The sequence below is a fragment of the Nicotiana tabacum genome, chromosome 21, assembly GCF_000715075.1.
Source record: "Nicotiana tabacum cultivar K326 chromosome 21, ASM71507v2, whole genome shotgun sequence".
In the NCBI taxonomy this organism is placed as follows: Eukaryota; Viridiplantae; Streptophyta; class Magnoliopsida; order Solanales; family Solanaceae; genus Nicotiana; species Nicotiana tabacum.
In genome coordinates, this window is record NC_134100.1 from 92,743,405 (window position 1) to 92,762,663 (window position 19,259).

At 35.6% G+C, this 19,259-nt stretch overlaps 1 pseudogene; it reads left to right on the forward strand.

The window, feature by feature from the left end:
- Positions 1-5,073: 5,073 nt before the first annotated feature.
- Positions 5,074-6,000, forward strand: LOC107803269 (peroxiredoxin-2-like; annotated as a pseudogene).
- Positions 6,001-19,259: the final 13,259 nt, after the last annotated feature.

Consider the following 19,259-nt stretch of genomic DNA (forward strand, 5'->3'; position numbering starts at 1 on the left):
GCCGGGTCATTACAAAATCCGATTCTAAAAATTAGAATATGTTTGTTATGTCATTTATGACTTATGTGCAAAATATGAAATCAATCAGACTTGATTTGATAGGTTTCGGTATTGAATGTAGAATATTCGAACGTCATTTTTTCGAGAATAAGTGGTATCAGATTAAGTAAATGAGCTACAAATTCAGTTTTTATTGAAGAATTAGATCCATAATGAAATTTCAGAGCAATAACAATAAGAATCGTCAAAATTGGACATTGTATGAGAGAGTTATGCCCATTTCCGTGTCGGAAAAGATTTTCTGTCGCCGCCAGCGCCCAGGGTAGCATGGGGCGCTAGACCTGGCGCTGGAAATTGTTGGGGTTCTGGAAACTGCACCACAGGCAGCACCCCATGCTACCTTTGGTGCTCGAAAACACCAGAGACTCTATAAACGGGATTTTTGGCCATTTTTGACATAAACATAGTTGGGGAGCTCGGTTTGGGCAATTTGCAGAGGCAAACTTCACAAATTGGACTGGGGTAAGTGATTTAAACTTGATTTGGTCCATTATTCATGAATCTAACATTATTTCAAGCTCTCGTCCCAAGGCACCAGGATGTATGGTATAAGTTATTTCATGATTTGGGGGATTTAGAATAGAAATTTTCCAAAAATTGATTTGAGGGTTTGAAGGCCTAATCGGAGTCAGAATTTAGTAATTTTTGTATGGTTGGACTAATGGTTGAATGAACGTTCATATTTTGTAACTTTTGTCTGGTTCCGAGATGTGGGCCCCACTATTGATTTTGAGTTAATTTCGAATTTTATTATGAAATTTAGCATTTTCACATGGATTGATTCCTATACCTTGTGTTGATTGTATCGAATTATTTTGACTAAGATTCGAGGTGTTCGGAGGCCGAATCGTGAGAAAAAGGCTTATTGGAATAAAGAATTGCTCGGATTTAGGTAAGTAACACTTTTAAACTTGGTTCTGAGGGTATAAATCCCTGAATTTGGTATGATATAAATTGTTTGGAGGTGACACACACGATAGGTGACGAGCATGTGGACGTGCACCATAGAAATTGTGTCTTGAATAAATCCTGTGCACTTGTAAAATTAATGAATCATGTTATTATCTGAACATGTTTCACGTGTTAGAGAAATTGAGCTGAGGCTCTTATTAAATATCATGTTTAGACTACGTGCCAATATTTTGGGACCCATGGGGTCGTGCTGCTGTTGAATTAATTGTTTCAAAAATATACATTTCACTCAATCATATTCATTCATTATGAGGATATTTATGGGATCGAGCTGCGTGCCACAGCAGGCCATATTGGCTTTATATATATGATTACTATATGGAACGGGGCTGCCCACCTGCAACAGGCCATACTAGCTTTATACATTATTATTATATGGATCGGGGTTGCGCGCCTGCAGCAGGCCTTATAGGCTTTACTATCATATGGATCGGGGTTGCCCACCTGCAGCAGGCCTTATAGGCTTTATTATTATACGGATCGGGACTACCCGCCTATAGTAGGCCATACTGGCTTTGTATCACGCTTGGGTTCAAGGAGCCTCTCCGGAGTCTGTACACACCCCCAGTGAGCGTAAATGATTATATATATATACTCCCCCAGTTCCAATTTATGTGAACCTGTTTGACTGAGCACGGAGTTTAAGAATAAATGAAGACTTTTGAAATTTGTGGTCCTAAACAAGTCAAAAAGGGGCCTAGAGTATTTGTGTAGTTATAAAAGCTTCTCATTAAGGATAGAATTGTAAGTTTAAGCAAAATTATTTCCAAATTTAGAAAGGGGTCATTCTTTTTGGAACGGACCAAAAAGAAAATAGGTTCACATAAACTGGAACGGAGGTAGTACCTAAGAATGTGAATATCTTTAGTGGTTTTTAATTTATCTAATAAAATATACTTAACATTGAAATAATAACAAAATATCAAGATTAAACCTAAAAGAAGTATTTAAATGGACATGGATCTTGTCCGTATCATTTACATGTGGGGATAAATTACCCCGGGCTCGATTGGCCTTATACGGTATTGAGTGACTGACTGCCATTCGATGTGTATATATATACAGGATAGAATATCCCTGGGCTGAATTGGCTATAAACAGTACCGAGTGACCAAATAATTTATGACCAGTATTTACATGAGGTCTTTCTACTAAGAAGTCATATTCCTCATATCATGCAGTATTGATCTATTTCACTTATACGAAGTTTAACTGTTGAACTTGAAAGCATTCCTACATTTTTGTGCCACTATTTATACTGAACTACATTGTGCACCTTGTTACTTATTGAGTTGATTGTACTCATACTACACTCTGCACCTCGTGTGCAGATCCAGGTACTCTCGGATACGACGACTGCTAGATTTCGAAGCTATTTCTGTTGGAGACTATCAAGGTAGCCGCTTGACGTCCGTAGACTTGATTCCCCTCCTGTTTAGTTATTGTACTGTTCTATATTTCAGACAGTGATTTTATCAGTCAGACTTTGTATTCATTTAGATGCTCATATACTGAGTGACTACGTATTTTGGGAGTGTTATATTTATATTTGTGAGATTTTTTCCGCTTAATTTAATTATTATATTTTTAAATTTAAAAGATATGGTGGTTTATTGAGATTGTCGGCTTGCCTAATATTGAGATATGCGCCATCACGACGGGTGAGATTTTGGGTCGTGACAAGGTGCCATCACGGCATCCTACGGAGGGTGAATTTAGGGTCGTGACACCTTACGTCCAACCCCTTTTTCCATCGGCTCAACGCTGAACTTGCTCTTTAGGTACTCTGTCTTAGTCCTACTCAACTTGAAACCCTTAGACTCAAGGGTCTGTCTCCAAACCTCCAGCCTCTCGTTGACGCTGCCTCGTGTCTCATCAATCAGCACTATGTCATCAGCAAATAATATACACCATGGTTACCTCCCCTTGAATATGGTGTGTCAGTGCATCCATTACTAGGGCAAAAAAGAATAGGTTGAGCGCAGACCCTTGGTGTAACCCCATAACAACCGGGGAATGCTCTGAGTCGCCTCCCACTGTCCTAACCTGAGTCTTAGTTCCATCATACATGTCCTTAATCACCCTAATATAAGCAACTGACACACCTTTTGCCTCCAGGCACCTCCATAGAACCTCTCTAGGAACCTTGTCACACGCTTTCGCCAGATCAATAAACACCACGTGCAAATACTTCTTCCTATCCCTGAACTGTTCCACCAAACTCCTAATAAGGTGGATAGCTTCCATGGTAGAACACCCCGGCATAAACCCGAACTGGTTGTCTGAAATAGATACCGTCCTCCTCACCCTCACTTCTATCACTCTCTCGCAAACTTTCATGGTATGATTCAGTAATTTGATACATAAATCACAGTTGCGAATGCGATTTATAAATCGCTCTTCATAAATGAGTTGTATAAATCGTGACCTAAGTGCAAATTATGTATGAATAATATAGAATGTGGTTTGCCATTTTCCCATTTTTTGATAAGATTAGAAAAGCAGAGAAAACTTTTAGTTATTTTTCTAGATTATTCTTATTACATTCTTGTGCTTCACATCTGCAACAAGCAACGTAACAAACGACTTTAAGTTTATAATATACAAACATATGTTATGTATATATTAATTTTTAGTGTAAGAACGCTAACCTGTCCCCTCGACTTATATGGACCTGATTCAGTCAAACGAATAATTAAATGACAGTGTGGTATTTAATTGTTAGAACAAAGTCATTCGTAGTTCCCGTTGATTTAAAATAAGAAATAATTATTTTAACTTTTCTCATTAAAAGACAAGAAAAGCCATACAAATATTACTCTTGTAAGGAAGCGGCCGACCTATGTAAGTATATGCATAGTTGAGAATGTGATAAAAATTATAATTGTAGTATCACCTTTCTATTTTTTTAATCGGCATGAAATTTAAGAAATAAAGAAAAATTTATGATAGTTATATAGCTATTATATTCTTGAATTTTGTAGTTTTAAACGGATCATAACATTTTTATAATTATATTTTTTTTATTAAAGATAAAATATAGAAGAAAAGAAAAAGTCATATTATTTTCAAATTCATAAATATATCATTATTTAAGGCCGCATATTAAGTTTTGGAATTTAGCCGCCCCTGGTACAATTGATGCGATTTATACATGAAAGAGAGAGCATTGACGGAAATGGAAATAAAAGAATCAGAAAAAAGAAAATATACACAAGTAAGGAAATACTAGTAATGTATATTAAGGGAGAAATCTATATAATATGAAAACGGACCAAGTATGGAAATACTTTTAACCTACATAATTAAAACCTAAGATAGAAATCTGCGCAATATGAGAACGGACCAAGTAATTAAGGAAATACTAGCTAGTAACCTACCGTTAGAGACGGAGTCAGGATTTTAACTTTATAAGTTCAAAGATTAATAACTGAGTTTTAAATTTAATATTTGTATATATTTAATGAACCTTTTAACACAACTACACAAGTTTAAACAAAAACTACTGAGTTAGGCTGAACCCGTACTCGGGCTTCTAGCTTCGCCCCTGCCTATAGTAAGAGGGAAATCTACATATATACTAGGAAAATGGGAATAAAATTAATGTACATTAAGATGAAATCTGCATAATATGAGATCGAACGGACCAAGTAATTAAGGAAATACTAGTAACCTAAAGTAAGAGGAATATCTGCATATATAATAGGAAAATGGAAATAAAATAAATGTGCATTAATTAAGAGGAAAACTACATAATATGAGAACGAACCAAGTAATTAAGGAAATCTAGTAAGCTAAAGTAAGAGGAAAATCTTCATATATAATAGGAAAATGGAAATAAAAGTAATGTGCATTAATTAAGAGGAAAACGGCATAATGTGAGAACGAACCAAGTAACTAAGGAAATACTACTAACCTACAAAACGAGGGAAATTGCCATAATTAAGGACGAAAAATAACTATAAAAATCAGCAATATTATTGTACAATAGTGTGTACACTAATTCTTTTAATTAATTTTAGAAGAAAGATCCAATATACAATGGCTCCTATCGCCGTCGGTGACGTCATCCCGGAGGGAAGTCTTGCTTATTTCGATGAGGAAGATCAGCTTCAGAGTGTTTCTATACACTCACTAGCCAAGGGCAAAAAGGTCATTCTTTTTGCTATTCCCGGCGCCTTTACTCCTATTTGCAGGTATAATTTTTCACTTCTTAATTATTATTATTATTTTTTTTTTTTTGTAAATCTGATTTTGACTGACATATTTTACGTCACATGAAATAATACAATGAAGCATGAAGCATATACCGGGGTTTATTGGGAAAGCTGAGGAGTTGAAGTCAAAGGGCGTTGACGAAATCTTGTGCATCAGTGGTATGTCACTTAATTAGTTAATAGTTTCTGTAATTAATTATTTTGTTGCTAGTAGCTAGTTGCAATATGTAGAGGAGGCACATGTCGATACTCATTCGTCGAAAAATTACACTGTAAATTTTTACAATTACATTATATATTATGTATTGAATCCCTTGTCTGTGCTTAGTTTTAAAATTTTTAACACCCCTTAGTGAAAAATCCTGGCTTTGCTACCGGTTGCAATTATATTGTCATTTAGTATATTTATGTTTGTGGGTGCTTAATTATATATACGTGCATGATTGCAGTGAATGACCCCTTCGTAATGAAGGCATGGGCAAGAACTTTCCCATAGAACAAACACGTAAAATTCCTAGCTGATGGATCTGCAAAATATACACATGCTCTTGGTCTTGAGCTTGATCTTGTTGAAAAGGGGCTTGGCATTCGGTCTCGTAGATATGCATTGTTGATCGATGATCTCCACGTGAAAGTTGCTAATGTTGAATCTGGTGGAGAATTCACTGTTTCTGGTGCTGAGGACATCCTTTCATCTCTTCAAATATCTTGCAGTTGTTCTGGTTTTAGTTGTGCGGCTCGTTATAATTAGTTGGTAATTAACTTTAGTTTTTAATTAGTTTGCTAAGTTTTTTTATTTTTCCAATTTAGGCCATCTTCAATTGCAGTCAACTTCCGAGACTGCATTTGTGTATGAAAAACTCTACTTTTTGCTGGAATTAAAATAGTTTCTTTTCCGTTCTTTGCTTGTTTGTCTTTATATTTGAGTTTGAGTTGTTTGAAATAATTTGAATAATATCTCCAAATTATAAGAATTGTATTCCTCATTAGCAAATTAAAGACAACTTTTAATGGGAAAATGATACAATATAGTCACTCTCAAAATAATAATAAAAAATATATTTTTTGTATATATATACATTATGTGTGCTATATACAAAATTTATATACTTTTTCGGCTACCGAATATAAATAATTTCTGCCGTTAGCTAAAAGTGATAATACCCTTTAAATAGTACTCATGAGCTCGTAAAAGGGTCGGGCTTAATTAAATGTAACTCAGTTTTTAATTAGAAATAAAAAATTAATTTTATCAGTGGCCGTATTTCTCCACTTAAACTTATCCTAGGCCAAAATTTTACAAATAAGTTCTCTATATTTTTACTAACATATAAATCTCTAACAATGCTAAAAGACTCCTAGAAAGCATAGGAACTAAAAAAATTAAAGTACTAATATGACTAAAACATATACTATAGATCATTTTCTTCCATTATGTCTTATCTTTCGCTAAGTCTGCATAGACTCTATAATATTGCAAAAATATTAAAATATTAAAATAAATATATAATAAAATCACACTCATTCTAAACTCTCTGTTAGTATTGTATCAGACATTGTTTTACGTATTAATATATCAAATACAAGCTAGATACAATTGTGATACAAGTATGTTTTAGATATTGATGTATCAGATACAATTATTATACAATTATCATACAATTCCTGCAACTTCTTCTTCTTCAAGTTCCAATATAAATTTTCACCTAAAACCAACTCTATACTTAACCAAAGGATATTCTCAATCACTAGCAACTGTAGCAAGAACATCCCATCCAAAGAAATCATAAAATCTTAAAACCCGAAATTATATGTATGTATGTATGCTCGAGAATTATATGTATTTATGGTCTTCGAATGGACGAATTTGTGGATGAGTGTGTTAGGCAAACAAACTGAAGAAATTAGGGAAAGGGAAAAAAAGAAGGAGAGAGAAGAGGAGAGGGAGAAAAGGAAAGGATTTAATTGAATCCCTTAAATGAAGACACTAATAATGAGGTGGGAGTAGGCATATTCATGGATCGGATCGGATTTGGCACCTTTCGGATTATAATTTTGGAATTCAAATTTTGTAAATTGCAATCCAAATCCGAACCAAATTAAATTTGGATCGAATCGGATTTTGATGTTTGGATCGGATAAATATTTTGAATTTCAGTTCGGATTATACGCCTTATTAAGATGCTAAAATAAATAATTATAAGATGCTATCTCCTGTCATTTTCAATAGCAAAACTCATTGATTTTCATATCTTTCACATTTAATATTGAAAAGAAAGAAAAGGCAAACACAATGAGAGAGATAACAAAGAAACCTTAAAATTTCTGAAAGGGCATATTTATCTTTTATATGTAAAATATAAATTTCGGGTTTCAAACCGGTTCAGATGTAAATTGAGCCAAATCATATCCAATCCGATATCCAAAATAATTAAATTAAAGATTTGAAATCTGATCCAAAAAGCTAAAATCTGATTCAAACCAATCCAAATAACAAAGATCGGTTCGGATATTCGGGTTGACCCAAATAATGCACAGCCCTAGGTGAAAGCCTTTTAAAGGGGTATATATAAAATTTATAAAAAAAATCTAGATACTTATTGAAAACTACAAAACTTAAAGAAAATAGGTAAATAAGTTTTTGTTATAGTATATATATAAAAAAAAGCTCCCAAAAATTTTATTAGCCCATATTATTTTTCTTTACCCAAAATGGCCTTTAGGCCCAATTTATTGACAAGTTATAGTAGTTGTTCTTAATGCACAGATTTTCTTCCTCTTGGGCCACCAACCGCCGATTAGATTTACGTTTCTATGTTGGCAAATCATCTTTATCTATTTGAAGAAGAATAACAGAATGCATGACTCTTGCTGAAGTTTTATCTATTTGTACGATAAAAAAAAAAAAGCTAACCTATACACAGTCGCAGACATTCATTAGTCTCATACTCAAACCCTCAGGGTCGTTTGGTCGCCGGTTAGAGAGAAGTTATCCATGTATTAAAATTAAGATAACTTTATACATTGTTTGGTTAAAAAGGGGAGAAAAATAATCTCCACATAGAAGCTAGTATAAGTTGTACAATGTTTGATTGTTTTTTCCTCTTTTTCACATAAAATGTAGCATTGCTAATATAATGTTTGGTTCATATTTTTCTTTTCCGCATAACTAATACATATATAAGTTATGAGGGAATCTATGTATTATTTATACAGGGTAGAAGGTGGAATAACTTATACATGTATTAGTAATACTTGTATTAAAACACAAACTAACGAGAATACTCTTTATTCAAACTTGTATTTTTTTTATTTAAAAATATATATTTAAACTATACTAACAATTTTAATAAAATAAAGTAAGCTAATAATAAATAACACTCACATTACATTTATATTACTAATCCTTATATAGCTACCGCATAATTAATCCCCGCATAACTTATCCATGCATAACTAATCCCAACATAACTCAATCTTGCATAATTTATCCCTGCATAACTAATCCATGCATTACTTATTCATGCATAACTAATACATACATAACTAATACATGCATAACTAATACATGTATAACTAATACCTGTATAACTCTAACCGGCAACCAAACGACCCCTCAGTGTCCTGTCATTATCTACTCTTTTAATCGTAGTTATAAGATGCAAGAGAGATTTCATATAAAAAGGATTATATATACATTGTATAAAAGTTATATATACATTGTTATATGTATATACATTGCATTTTAAATAATAATATATATAAATATTATATATGGAATGTTATATAATGTATAAAAATTGTATATACACGATTATACATTTTACAAAATTTATATATAAAGTGTATCGTACATTTTACAATGTATCCCTAATGTATCATTAATGTATCCCAAGCGCTTTTATATATCCAAAAGTGTACAACCTATTCTAAATTGTATAAAAATGTATATATTACTCTACGATGTATCAAAATTGTACATATACTATATACATTGCATAAAAATTGAATATAAAGTCTTGCAATGTATCCATAATATATCATTAATGTATCCCAAGCGCTTTTGTGTATCCAAAGTGTATAGACTGTTCTACAATATATAAAAACTAATTATTATAATATATTATAAGTGTGTGTATATATATATATATATATATATATATATATATATATATATATTATACTATACTATATAATATGTGTACTGCTTATACAATGTATACATCACTGTCTTTTTCTTTTTATATCATGAATATTTTGCTTATGCAATATCATATATATTTTTCAAAATTCAATCAATAAAAATTTCAAGTTCTTTGTCAAAGATACAAAAGGGATTAAATTTAGACAAATAGTTATACTGCTTTCCTTATTATCTATTATATTTAATTTTGTGGGTGAAATAGAAGCAAACATGTAATCCTAATATTTTTGTGAAAGCGTAATTATATTATTATAGAAACTTAAAAGAAAAAGAGAACAAAGTTAGAAAGGACTGATACACAACAAACGGTGTCATGAGTTAGACAACAAGAATTAATTCTGGATGGTTCTTCGCTTCTTGGCATCCACGCACAGAAATTAATAAACATGATGAGGTTAGGACAAAGAATTAATCATGGCCAAGTTAATTATTTTCTACGAGGATATATACTTTCAAATAAGAGAAAAAGGTGTGAAACACGTTATTGATGTGTCTTGGAACAAGAAATAAAAGAACAACTCAAATAAAAAAATAAAAAAAAAAAGGATATAGTAGTACAAAGAAGATGAATTCAAGCCACATAAATGGACACATGCTATTCTGAATTATGCAAGTGCTAATGTTTGTCGGCGCGAAGAAGACCAATTTAGGCTAACCATTATAATTTGTTTGGGACTATGAATTGTATGACTTAATTTATGGCTAGCAAATGACAATTGTTTTCACCGGCCGACTACAAATAAATTTTCATTAAAATACATTGATCTTATAATATTTCATTTCATAGCAGCATCTTTGTTCGCTAGCTTCTTCTACCTAGAAAATACAACTAATAATTCTTTTTTGTGAGTGAAAATTATGGAAATTGAGGTGAAAAAATTGGAGAGGTTATCAAGCTGTAGAAGTGTATCTTTTGAGATTTAACAATGTCATGGTTAATTTATTGTTCCTAAACACCTCGTCTTCAACCTTCACGCAAAGATCAATGAGCTGCCATTTTTGTGATCTAGATGGGGATGATGATATTATCACTGCCATCTCCACTTCAAGTGGGGTTTTCACCATTGCCACTTTTGGATCCTCAGTTGAGCAAACGTGAAAAAGTTACTAATGAAATGAAGCATAAAACAAAGCCATCATCAAGATTGTCAGTCATTCGTCTTGATCAAGGCTTGTTTACTGTTTACAAGCGCTTGTTCATGCTGTGTTTCATTGTGAATATCACCGAGTTGATTCTTGCTACTACTAGAGTTTTCCCCTACGCAAAAGAGAAAGCAACTCTCTTTTTCATTGGAAACGTTCTTGCTTTGACACTCTGTCGGAGTGAACCTTTTCTGAGGGTGGTTTTCTGCCTCACAGTTAATTGTCTAGGATGGTCCTGTATAAGATTCTTGAGTTTTTGAATTTTCTAATAATGTGCGCTTTACGTGCATCTTGTGTCAACCAATACAAACTTTTAAAAAAAAAATACATAAATCTATATTCTTAATCTGTTATAAAAGTAGAAAACTTCTAAAGACTCATAATTTATATTTTCTTCTATTTATAGTTAAAAACTTCTCTTTTTAGCATGTAAATCTTTGCAATAGATATTACTCCTTCCGTAAAAAGAACTTTTTTTGTTTACTTGTCCATCTTAACAAGTCGGAGAGAATTTTTTTTTTTTTTTTAGTTTTACCCTTCTCATTAAATAACTATTTTTCTACTTGCGTGCTTTACATGTGCATCTTATATCAATTAACACTATCATTACTCATGATCACGTGCGTTTCACGTGCATCTTTTTGTTAACCAATATAAACTTTTTTTAAAAACACATAATTCTATATTGTTAATCTGTTATTAAAGTACGAAACTCTTAAAAACTCATAATTTGTATTTTCTTCTATTTATACTTGAAAACTTCTCTCTTTAGCATGTGAACTTTGCAATAGATATTACTTTTTCCATCTCTTTTTACTTATACTCCATATACTAAAAAACTTATATTTATTTATCCACTTTAATAAGTCGAAAAAAATAATTATTTTTTCGGGTTGATTACTAAAGAATCCTCCTTTAATTTTGTGTGGGAAAAAATCACACGATGCTAGCCGTCACGCTCCAAAACTCATTAAAGGTCGTGATGGCGCCTAACACCACAGTCAGGCAAGTCAACAATAATTGATTAACTTAATTACTCATTTTAGTATTGTTGAAATCATAATTTCCTTCAATTAAATAATAAGAGATAAGATTTACAGAGTAAATGGAAATATTTTCACAACTACAATACTGAACAACCCATAAGTCCCCAAAACCCGGTGTCACAAGTGCATGAGTATCAATAGGAAGTAAAATAAAATGCAGCATCTGTGCGGAGTACAAATTAGACAGGAAATATATATAAGTAACTCTGAAAAAGACTCTACTGGCTGCAGATCGTAACATGGGATGCAGCTCACCTAATTTCCTGCAATAACCGTACCTCTGCGCCCATAAGACCACTAGACATATATGTATCTGCACAAAAATATGCAGCAAGTATAGTATGAGTACGTAAATCAACACATACCTAGTAAGTATCCAATCTAACCTCGAAAAAGTAGTGACGAGAGGTCGATTCCGACACTTACTGTGGGCTAACAGTAAAATGCTGATGTTATAATTAAGCATGGATTTTCATAATATAGCTGAAAACTCAATAACCGGAAATAATAAACAATACTCTTACTAATAGAAATTCCCGAATTTTATTCTCATCATTTAATAATTTATATCTCAAGCCAATGAAGCAATGTCAAGTATTAATAGTTCCAAAGAATTATCATGCGCAAGTCATGCCGAGTTCGTACAGCCCGATCCAACATCAATATTTAAACTGTGCACTGCCGAGGGTCGAACGACGCGAACCATAGATGCATCTATTAACCTGCCGAGGCAAACGACCCGCTCCCATGAAAGTAGTGAAAATTTACCCCGCTCGCGGAATACAGTTGCTACGCGGTTGAACATAGATTTCTCAAGTTATTATAATATTTCTCAATTCTTTTCAAGATACGAAATTCAAATAAAAATTTTCAAATATCAAAATCCTCAATTTTAACTCTTTTCAAGGCAAACAATAAACATAATCAAATAATGGTATCAACAAGGCAAGGTATGGTGTAAACCTAAAACTACCTGAAAATATGCATAATTAGTAGCTACACATGGACTCTCGTCACCTCGTGCGTACGTAGCCCCCGTAAATAAGAGCACACATAAATTCAATTCACCTATGGGGTTAATTTCCCTCTTACAATGTTAGAAAAGAGACTTACCTCACTGCGAAATTCCATAACCGGCTCCAAAGCCTTTCCAACAACTCAAACCGATGCCCATCGCTCCAAAACTAGTCAATAAATGTGCAAATCCATAAACATATACTTTAATACTCATTATAATTCAATTTACAACAATTTCCAACTCCGCTCGAAGAATCGATAAAGCAACCCCCGGGCCCACGTGCCCAGATTACGAAAATTTTGGAAGATAATCTTTACCCATAATACCATGAACTCGATTATATTATTTATTCCAAATTGTATGTCCAATTTCGTAGTAAAAATTCAAAAATACTAATTTCTAGGGTTTTCTTCAAAATCCCAATGTTTTTCAAATTTTCATGAATTTACAAGCCTAAATCCTTATATTTAACTCATAAGTGGTAGAAATCACTTACCTCATTATTGACAGTGAAAATGGTACTCCAAAATCACTCCAAGGTCGGCTCTCATGGAGGAAATGAAATGAGAATGGTCGAACCCCGTTTTATTAAAAACCTCACTGCCCAGCCACGATTTCCACTTCTGCGGTCTAATAGCCGCTCCTGCGGAAATTCCATCGCAGGTGCGGTTTAAGCTCGGCCCAACTGTCCCTGCATCTGCGCTTTCGCTTCCGCGATCCTCAAGCTCTTCTGCACGTTTGTGTCCTCTTCTGCGGCCCCAGGCCTTTTGGCCAACCTCCGCTTCTGCGCTTGCCTTGCCGCTTTTGCGGCTTCGCACCTGCGACCCTTTTTCCGCAGGTGCGATTTAACTAGCAACCAGAAAATCCCAGCATTCCCTTAGTTCAAAAATCAATCAGTTAAGCATCCGAAACTCATCCGAGGCCCTCGGGACCCCAACCAAACATACCAACAAGTCCTAAAACATCATACGAACTACTCGAGCCTTTATATCACATCAAACAACGCTAAAACGTGAATCACCCTCCAATTCAAACTTAATGAACTTTGAAACTTCAAACTTCTACAATCGATGCCGAAACCTATCAAATCACGTCTGATTGACCTCAAATTTTGCACACAAGTCTTAATTGACATTACAGACCTATTCCAACTTCCGGAATTGGAATCCGACCCCGATATCAAAAAGTCCACTCCCGGTCAAACTTTCCCAAAAATCTTTAATTTCCCAACTTTCGCCAAATGACTCCAAAATGACGTATGGACCTTCAAATACACTTCCGGACGCGCTTCGAAGGCCAGAATTATCATACAAAGCTATTCCCAGACTCGCAATCCCAAACGGACATCGATAACATTGAAATTCACTTCAACCCAAATTTATAAAATTCTTTCAAATGCCAACTTTTCACAATAGGCGCCGAAACGCTCTCGGGTCATCCAAAACCCGATCCGAACATACGCCCAAGTCCAAAAATTATCATACGAACCTGTTGGAACCTTCAAATCCCAATTTCGAGGTCGTTTAATTAAAAATCAACCCTTATCCAACTCCTCCAACTTAAAGCTTCTGAAATTAGAATTTTCTCTCCAAATCAATTTCGAATTTCCCGAATTTCAATTCCGACCACACGTACAAGTCATAATACCCGAAGTGAAGTTACTCATGGCCTCAAACCTCCGAATAACGTGCTAGAGTTTAAAACGGCTGGTCGGGTCATTACATTCTCTCCTACTTAAATATACGTTCGTCATCAAATGTGCTAAGAACTGCTCTGGAGTTGTCCGAAATCACTGTTTAACACCTCGTGCACATACCCGTGCTACCACAACCCAGTTGAGTACATTAGCTTGATCCAGTTAGAAGATCCCCCCTTTATTTAGTCAAATAAGTCTTAGAGCCAAATTCCAACATCCGGAATCTTCTTCCAGGCCTGTTTCCAACATACGAATGCCGTATCAATCACTACACGATGCACCTATACATGATTGCATACCTTTGCTGAATTCACACTATGCACTGCATAACTCACATGACCATAATAACATCCTCCGATAACAATAGCTGAAATTCCACGAATCTGATGCCCATAACACACCTCATGACACATATAAGTCTTGTTCCAACTCTTGCAATGATGCCACGATGGAAGAGATGTGTAGAAATTCATAACCAACTGCCGAGTCAACAAATCATTGAGTTTCTCCTCTTGACAATAGCCATTACCTCATTCTGAACCAAATAATGATATTTGCTCTTTAATATGCTTCATATAAATCTGATCGCATTGATCCCTGGTGCAATAATATTGTCTCACCCAGTATAAGCTGCTCAGGCGATAAGCCACCTCAGATACTGCCAAAAATCTCATATGATGCCACAATGTGCCCACAAGCTACAAAATCGAATGTGATACATAAGGAAAGCAAACTCTGGAAAGAACTACTCAACCCACGTAGCTAATTAAACAACCGAAACGATGTTGTGAACCTTCCTCAGAAATGAGAAACAAAACACACAAGAATAGATATAGGGAACTGTTGGGACCAAACACACACGCAAATATACATGGTCGTCAAGTAATAAAGTGACTCGAAAGTCGGATGTCGAACCCACAGAGACTTAGATTGATCGTTAACTAAGCAAACTAAAATTAATTAATTGTCCAAGATATTTAAGAGTGGTATTTTTCTATTAATCTACTATTGTAGAAATTAAACAAATAACAACTAAATTATCAAGAATGCAATTTTGTATGACAAGATTTTACTTCAGAGGAGATAGAAATTCCAGGGTTGCGGTTGGTTTATCAATCCTATTAAGTTCAGTAATCACACTCGTTAATCCTGATTATCTATGATTGCTAATTAACCGAATCGTTTATATGAATAGCATGTTCCCACAATACTACTTGCCTGCTCTAAATATATCAATCCTATATTCCTATGGTATTGAGTCTATCATGAACGAATATAATACGGTATTTAATTAAGCAAGACGGTTAGGTATATTCCTATCCTAACCGTGAAATCTTCCCTCGAGCCACGGGTTCAGAAACAAGTTCTCTCTAATTCTATTCTAATCTATACACGGCTTTCCCAAGCATAGCATATATAGTAGGGTGAATTGGTAGCTACAACAATTCACAAGTGAAAACTAGAATTAAAGAAACAACCACAAGATGATAATCCGAATTAACGAAGATATAATTAATAAACGTTAACAATCATGTCAACCACAACCCTAGAACGTAGAGTGTTTAGCCACTCATGTTCGTAGTAATAATTTTCCAAGTATTTTGCATAAACAAATTACATAGAAAAGATAAAGGGATGAAGAACTCTATGATTTTCTCCTCCAAAAGTGGTTCCACGTGATGTTCTTGCCTCCGGTCGCAAAAACTCCTATTTCCTCCCTCAAAGTGGCATTTTTAGGTCTATTTATATGTGTAGGAAAAGACCTAAACGTGTAGATCAAGTCCCAGTCAAACCATGAGACGAAATAAATCTTCGAAACTTGGACTGGACCTCGCTCTAGGTCTGGCGTCGCCGGGCTAACGCCTGGTTAAGCTGGCCTTTGCTTGGCCTCGCTAGGTTTAATGCCTGGTTAAGCTGGCCTTTTCCTGGCCTCGCCAGGTCTAACACCTGCATACAAGCCTGGCGTCGCTAGCTTTCTCCTTTTCACTGTTCTCGAGCACACTTTCAATGTTTAAGTATCCCTTTTGCTCTACTTTCATCTCCAATTCACCTACACATAAAATAGACTCCATTACGCGTAAATAAAGTGTAATTTATCATTAAAACATGTAAAATGCAAGGCAAATAATGTACGAAACTATGGAATTATAGCCACACATCAGGAACTGTACTCAACATCACACTGTTGCGGCGTGCAACCCGATCCACACATGATACCGTTGCGGCGTGCAACCCGATCCAACCATGATACCCGTGGCGGCATGCCATCCGATCCACACATAAAAACCTATAAGGAAATACTTACCGAGCAAAAATGCTCATAACTTTAAAATAACCGAATATCGACCACAAGAACGCCAAGTGCATAATACCATCTCTGGGGAGACAGATAGCGCTATATGCTACAAAAGTTGAGCACGACTAAGGTGTGATATATGATATGCATCTCGAGAGCCATTCTGCTCATATAACACCCCAAACTACACGGAAATGTCAATACGAGTGCGAATAATCAAACCGCCTCACAACCCACACGGCGCAGTAGAGATTACACGGAATAGCTGACAATGGAAACAACATCCAAGGCCCAAAGACTCCTCCGTAAACAACGCTATGCTGAGATGAACACATCCGGCCTGATATAGAGCCCACGTTCACATTTAGATCCATCCACAGATCTCAAGCCAATTCTGATCGTACCGCACTGGGCTAATAACCTTTCAAAGATCCACAATAACCCACTTTCCCATGACACACAAGAACAACCGTCGAATTTGGAACAACCTTCCACAGTCCACAACCAAATGAACCGAGCGTGCTTCAGAAACAAATCCCCCCATAAGCGATAGTACCATAATCTCCATACTTGGTTTCAATTTTTAATCAATCAAGTGACTACATGACACACTTATACGATCTTCCCGCGGAATACGCTCCCCCGACCTTCCGCACCAGGTAACCAGTCTGCACATCCATACTATCAGCCATACTAATGATGTAGAGCAATTCAAAAATCCGCAAATCAATACATAAAGCCTCTCACACAGGGCACCGATCTCAGGTGACACTAAAGACTATACCAGCATACTCTAAACATCTGAATCCTTTCTTGCTCATCCGAGCTCCTGAGATTCTTGTCAACACCGAACCGCAACCTTGATCCTTAGCTTCCAATTTCCTATGCCGCTCACTGCCCCTAACATGCCAATACGCGAGAGTACAAGAATTTCACTATAACTTCTGAACCACTAATAGGATAAACACTTCATCATATATAAACCTTTTACTTAGCTCATTTCAGGAGAACCATTGCAACACGCGACCAAATTCTCATAACCGCAGAAAATACAACCCCAAGCAGTGGTGGAAATCACCATAACTCTTCCGGGATCCATCTACACATAACCATAATAATCGAATACCTCCAATTCAATCAAATTACGGAGGCCGTCAAGCCTCGCACGTACCGCCACAATAACATGTACAACTAACACGCTGAAAGAACTGACCATTACCACCATCATGCCAATTCAACCATTGCTAATCGACTTGACTTCTTCTAATTTACTTTAGACTTTCCTTAGAAATAACAATAGTTCCATTCAAAATATATCGAACTCAATCCGCAGTCATCCCGAATGACCCCATTTCACGAGACCACATTGTCTCAAAACCCACGGACCATCGCATACCCTCATTGTGCGCACATTTGCATCTTCAACTAGTACACCCATTCTGATAATTCCTCTATGAATCCGATGTTAGTTTCTCCCTTTCCTCCAATGCTACACTGCAGATTGAAGATAACATAGATCACTCCAAGCCCCTTTTCGTAATCCGCTGCAATGCTCGATACTTAACCATACTACGGACTCGAAATCCTTAGGCACCGCACTTCAAATTTTTGAATTCATTAGGACTGTTGTTGAGAGTCACCCAATCTGACTTGTTCCCAAATATGATCAAACTCCAAGGCCCTGCTAGCACATGAATACTTTCTCAAAGAAGCATCTGGCTGACTCACTTTCCTTGTACATCACATCTACACAAAGCGTAAACTCTGAGACTTCCCAAAGCCTGAACATGAATCGATAAGGCCAATTATAGCACACATTCCTCAAATCCTTTGCTCAAATTACCACTGATGTTTTCTTTCCTTAGTCGTAATAACCCACAAATACAACGATAACCAGCCGCACAAGTAGACAACCACGCAATCCAATCATAAATGGTGGGCTCTCCCACTTAACTTGAAGCTACCATTACATAACCCTGGAACCTACCAAGATTCCTTCTTCCTCACTGACATGACCTTGCACAATCGATTCGCTAAATTTCTCGAAATCTTTATGTTAACCATTTCATGAACGCTCTGAATCACTAGCCACATTCACATGTTCGACCTCTTACCGGGTAGCCAGTAGAATTCTTCGCAGAAGCTTCGTCAACACCATGCAACCGTTAACCTACTCACCGGAGATAACCCACCTGTGGAAATTCCATGCCGACATCTTCCAACAACGTTGCACCGAGTACAATTACCACGAAACCAATAAACCATCCTGAGCCTATGCTCATTCACCAGCTGTACAAGTCTGTTTACTCCTCATGGACATTAACTAAAGGTGCGATAATACATTCCAATCCAAAGTCATGTTGTATCCTTCTTCATATCAAGCAACTCCTTTCCGTCGTATCCAACCTTTCTCTGTATAGAAGCCAATATTCCAAATTAAGTTTGTAGACTTAGTCACTGTCCACCATGAGTTCGAAATCACTCTAAACTTTCCTCAACGCGTGTAGCTATCCTACCGTAGAACCCATATGCTACCCGGCCACTCTCCCACTTTGGTCAAACTCTCTCTTTTAAGCAACTACTCGACTTCTGTTTTCTTACACTTGG